The sequence below is a fragment of the Phyllobates terribilis genome, unplaced genomic scaffold (assembly GCF_046119375.1).
Source record: "Phyllobates terribilis strain yellow unplaced genomic scaffold, ASM4611937v1 Scaffold_51__1_contigs__length_9155689, whole genome shotgun sequence".
NCBI classification, from domain to species: Eukaryota; Metazoa; Chordata; class Amphibia; order Anura; family Dendrobatidae; genus Phyllobates; species Phyllobates terribilis.
Genome location: NW_027362811.1, coordinates 3,892,236 through 3,897,500, shown reverse-complemented (window position 1 = coordinate 3,897,500; position 5,265 = coordinate 3,892,236). Strand labels below are relative to the sequence as shown.

At 54.1% G+C, this 5,265-nt stretch overlaps 1 pseudogene; it reads right to left on the bottom strand.

Moving 5' to 3' along the window:
- Positions 1–4,498, bottom strand: part of LOC141191714 (translation factor GUF1, mitochondrial-like) — a 69,601-nt pseudogene extending 65,103 nt beyond the window's left edge.
- Positions 4,499–5,265: the final 767 nt, after the last annotated feature.

The following is a 5,265-nucleotide window of genomic DNA, read 5'->3' as shown; positions in this document are numbered from 1 at the left end:
AAGAAACTAACCAGGATTCCCTCAGTAACGGCGAATGAAGAGGGAAGAGCCCAGCGCCGAATCCCCGTCCGCCTGGCGAGCGTCGGGAAATGTGGCGTACGGGAGACCGGACCACCCCGACATCGCTCAGGGGCCCGAGTCCTTCTAATAGTGGCCCCAGCCCGCGAACGGTGGTAGGCCGGTAGCGGCCCCCCCGGCGCAGTGGGACCCGGTCTCCCCAGAGTCGGGTTGTTTGTGAATGCAGCCCAAAGCGGGTGGTAAACTCCATCTAAGGCTAAATACCGGCGCGAGACCGATAGCGGACAAATACCATGAGGGAAAGTTGAAAAGAACTTTGAAGAGAGAGTTCAAGAGGGCGTGAAACCGCTAAGAGGTAAATGGGTAGGGTCCGTGCGGTCCGCCCGGAGGATTCAGCCAGGCGGGTTCGGCGTCGGCCGGCCCGGGTCCCGCGCTACTTCCCACCCCGGCTCGCCCCGGCGGACGCCTTCCCCTCTTCCCCCTCCGGAGGCGAGGAGGGTGGGCGCCACCGGCCCGCGGGCGCTGGGGGCGGACGAGGCCCGGGCGGCTCCGGCCCCAGCAGCGTGCATTTCCTCCGTGGCGCCGGGCCGGCTGTGAAGGCCTCGGGCGCGGGGCTCATGCCCTCCCTGCGTTACCTCCCCCTCTCGGGAGCAGCAGTCGCCGTCGCCCGGGGCCGAGGGAGACAACCTCCTCCGCGACCTCCTCCGGACCGCTCCGCCCTCCCCATCCCCCCGCCGCCCGGCCGTCGTTCGGAGACGGGGGTCCCTCGGGGGGAAGTGGGGCTCGGCGACGGGGGAAGGGGGCCCCCCGCTCCCGGCGCGGCTGTCAACCGGGGCGGACTGTTCTCAGATCCCCGAACCCGGAGCGGCGGAGAAGGGCGCCCAGCCGCCTCCCCCCTCCTAAACAAGGGGGGTGGCGGGGGTGCCCAGAGCGGCAACGCAAACGATACCGGAGAAGCCGGCGGGAGCCCCGGTGAGAGTTCTCTTTTCTTTGTGAAAGGCAGGGCGCCCTGGAGAGGGGCCCGAGCCTTGGAAAGCGTCGCGGTTCCGGCAGCGTCTGGTGAGCTCTCGCTGGCCCTTGAAAATCCGGGGGAGTTGGTGTAAATCTCGCCCCGGGCCGTATCCATATCCGCAGCAGGTCTCCAAGGTGAACAGCCTCTGGCATGTTGGAACAATGTAGGTAAGGGAAGTCGGCAAGTCAGATCCGTAACTTCGGGATAAGGATTGGCTCTAAGGACTGGGCTGGTCGGGCCAGGGCGCGAAGCAGGGCTGGGCGCGCGCCGCGGCTGGACGAGGCGCCACCGTCCGCTCCCTCCGTGCGACCTCCAGCCTGCCCCCAGCTGCCCGCTCCCCCACCCACCCCGTGCATTCCGCCCGCGAGGGCGCGCCCGCGCGGGGCCCCAGGTGGGGACAGGCGGCCGGGCGGGCCGGGCACGGTCGGGCGGGGGGGTCCAGGCGGGCGGCGGTGACGACTCTGGACGCGCGCCGGGCCCTTCCCGTGGATCGCCCCGGCTGCGGCGGGCGCCTCTCCACCGCCCCCTTCCCGTTCCTCCGGGTTCGCCCCGGCGGGCGCGGCGGGGGAGCCAGGCTGGACGGCGCCTCGCCTCGGCCGGCGCCTAGCAGCTGACTTAGAACTGGTGCGGACCAGGGGAATCCGACTGTTTAATTAAAACAAAGCATCGCGAAGGCCCGAGACGGGTGTTGACGCGATGTGATTTCTGCCCAGTGCTCTGAATGTCAAAGTGAAGAAATTCAATGAAGCGCGGGTAAACGGCGGGAGTAACTATGACTCTCTTAAGGTAGCCAAATGTCTCGTCATCTAATTAGTGACGCGCATGAATGGATGAACGAGATTCCCACTGTCCCTACCTACTATCTAGCGAAACCACAGCCAAGGGAACGGGCTTGGCGAAATCAGCGGGGAAAGAAGACCCTGTTGAAGATGACCAAGAGGACAAAGAACAAGAAGACAACCACCAAGATACAGAAGAACAAGAGACAGAAAACCAAGAAGCAGAAGTACAAGAAGCTGCAGAACAAAAAGCGGAAGAACATTAAGCATAAGACTAAAAATCAGAGCAAAAGATAATATCTAAATTATAAGCAGAAGATGACTAAGCAGTGTATGGGGGTGAGTCCGTTCCTCCTCGTGGTGCCCCTGGAAAGGACCTGCTGCTGCAGGCCAAATTGAACGCGGACAAATCCTGTTGTGAATCTTTTGTGACGGGCAGAACAAAAGGTGTAATGTTCAAACTTTTATAGATAACAACTACAGGAATGCCTGTCACAAATAAGAATATGATGAAGAAGAATATGAAGAAGATGAAGAAGTAGAATATGAAGAAGAATAATAGTTGAATAAGAAGAATATGAAGAATGTAAAAAAAAAGAATAATACGAAGAAGGTGAAGAAGAAGAAGGTGAAGAAGGTGAAGAAGAAGTTGATGAAAAAGATTCTGATGGTGAGGATGATGAAGGAGAAAGTGTGGGAGAAGTAAAAAAGAAGGTGAAGAGCATGGAAGTAGTGAAACATAAATATCTGTCAAAATATAAAAAAACTTAACATAGTCAATATTTCCGTAACTCAGAACGTCTTAAAAAAAATATTAATTCCTGCTATTCCATTTGATTGGGCTAAACCTCTATGCCTTTATTGTCTCCCCCACCTCCCCCAATACATTCTACATTATTCTTAGTTGTTTTCCTTCATGTAGAATTAACCTACAAGGAAAGAAAGGGTTTATTTTTATTTCGATATTTGTGTCCTATTGACTTGCATTGGGTTCCGGTATCGGAATCGGCGATATCCGATACTTTTTGGGTATCGGTCCGATCCAATCCGATCCGATATTTCCCGATATCGGAAGGTATCGCTCAACACTAGTGATAACTTAATGATCTTTTGGGTCTGACCATGTGAAACCGCACTGATCAGAATTGGGAAGTTTTATCCCTGACAGGACACTTTTATCCCCATTTTAAAATGCAGCGGCAGGTGGGATGTCTGACCGCAAGATCCATTCATTCTCTTTGGGGCTTCCAGAAAAAAACAAGAGCAGCGCTCGCAGCCATTGAGGGAATGAATGGATCAGTGGTGAAGTCGCACATGCTGCTCCAGTCTAGTGGGGATAAAAGCTCCACATTCTACCAATCGGTGCGGGTCCCAGCAGTCAGACCCCCACCAATCAATACCTTATCACTTATCCTTTGGAAAGGTGATTACTTGTTTTCACAGTAGAATTCCTGTAAGTGCATCTTATTCCAAGTATTTAATCACAAATCTAAATAAAGAATACTCTCCTAATTAATATCAGAGAGAAAAATTGACCACCACATAGTGACCGAACAATACCTCATACTGTAAAAGGGAGAAATATCGCCACATCATGACCAGACCATATATTACCAACATATAGCGACCAAATAATTCCACATACAAGGGAGAAATATCACCACACCATGTCCACACCACATAGTGACCAAATTATAACACATACAGGGATAAATACCACACCATGACCGGACTAGATATTACAACATAGTGACCGAATATTACAATACTGATCATTAATGAAATGTCCTCGGATGCACATTCAGTTGAAACCAGTGGGCCCCCTCTACGTCTTGCTCAGGGTCCTGCCAAGGACCCTGAACCACCGGATAATTGTCCAGTGTCCCGGTGCTCCAGTCAGACCCTGTTTGCCCACCAAACTCATCCATTTAAATGTCTGATTTTAGAGTTTGCATTGTGTTCCTTTTCTTTGCTTATAAAAACATAATAATTATAGTCTATGGACCTTTTCTGATGCTGATGGTTCACAAAAGAAATTTGAGACATGTTTGATTATAATCTGATTTGCAGATAAAACTGGCCCATTCAAATGATTGGATTGTCAAAAAAAAGATACATTTGCATCCTTGTTCTGTATGTTTTTCACTGACTAATGTTAGAAGTTTGTAAATCTTCATCACTTTTTTTCTCTCATCAATAGGTGGCAGAAAATGTCATTTTTCAACATGAGGAGAGAAAACTTCATCCCATCACTTTACCTGATGGGCCCATGTGTCAGATCAGCACAGAAGCAAATAGGCATCAATTGCTCATTTTTAAGTACTCTTTAGCTCATAAAGAAGGGGGCTGGAGGCATGGGAACCTAGAAGGAAGCCCCACATGACTGGGATTGGCCAGGAGGGTGCAATTTTTAAATCCCAATGGTTGGGATTGGGTGTAGGCTTGGAGGGGCTGGCATTTGGATGGGGGAGGGGTAAAGGGGGGAGAGGTATAATAGGGAAAAGTGCAGGAAAACGGGCAGTCCAGAGAAGAAGTCATTGAGAGAAGTTCTGGAGCACTAATCCCCCAAAAAAAAAATATATATATATATATATATATAATTTTACTTTTTACCAATTTGCTGGGACACTCTTCTGGCTATTATGGAGTCCATGGAGTCCCTTATCGCCAGGCTGAGGGAGACTGCCATATCCAGGCGAGGAGGAGGGTGGCTTAAGTCTCAGCTGGCCGGGCTGCTGGGGAATGCCGGAGAGGAAGAATCCCCGTCAGGATCGGGAAGAATTGCCAGGAGGACGCGGCCCCCCGAGAGGCTTTCCCCGGAGATGGTCGGTACGGGCAGCAGGCGCAGGCTGCGGAGCCCCTCAGGGGACCCTGCGTCCATTGAGCATGCCGGCGGAATCTCCTGCCGGCGTGCCCGCCGCGGCAGGAATCCGCCCAGCCGGTCTGCGGGCTCCCCCTGCATCGGGTCTCGGTCCGCGACTGAAGTTCCCCGCTCCGTCGTGGTGTAGCCTGCCCCTTCGGCGCGCCGCAGTACTAGATCTCAGGCCGCGCCGGAAGCAAGGCCCGGGCCGCAGACGCGTCACCCGGGGGGCGGGGCCTCACCGGAAATGGGGCCTACGTCACTTCCGGCCCCGGATACAGATGGAAGGGATGCACAGCCAATGAGCGGCGGGCGCAGGGACACGCCCCCCGCTCCTAGATCCAGCGGCGATTCAAGACGCCGGTTATTCAAAAGAAAAAAGAGCGGCAATCCTGCAGCAGGGAACGGAGGGACCACCAGCGCGGCAGGCACACCTGGCGACGTTCCTGTCGGGGTGCCTGCGAGACAGACCAGAGGGGGCAGACAGCAGCGGAGCTGCATGGGCAGGCAGCATCAATTCCAGGACCTGCTGCCTGGCCCAAGTCACTCCAGGCTGAGGGATGGAGCGGCGGGCAGCAGTACGGAGTTGCCTGGCA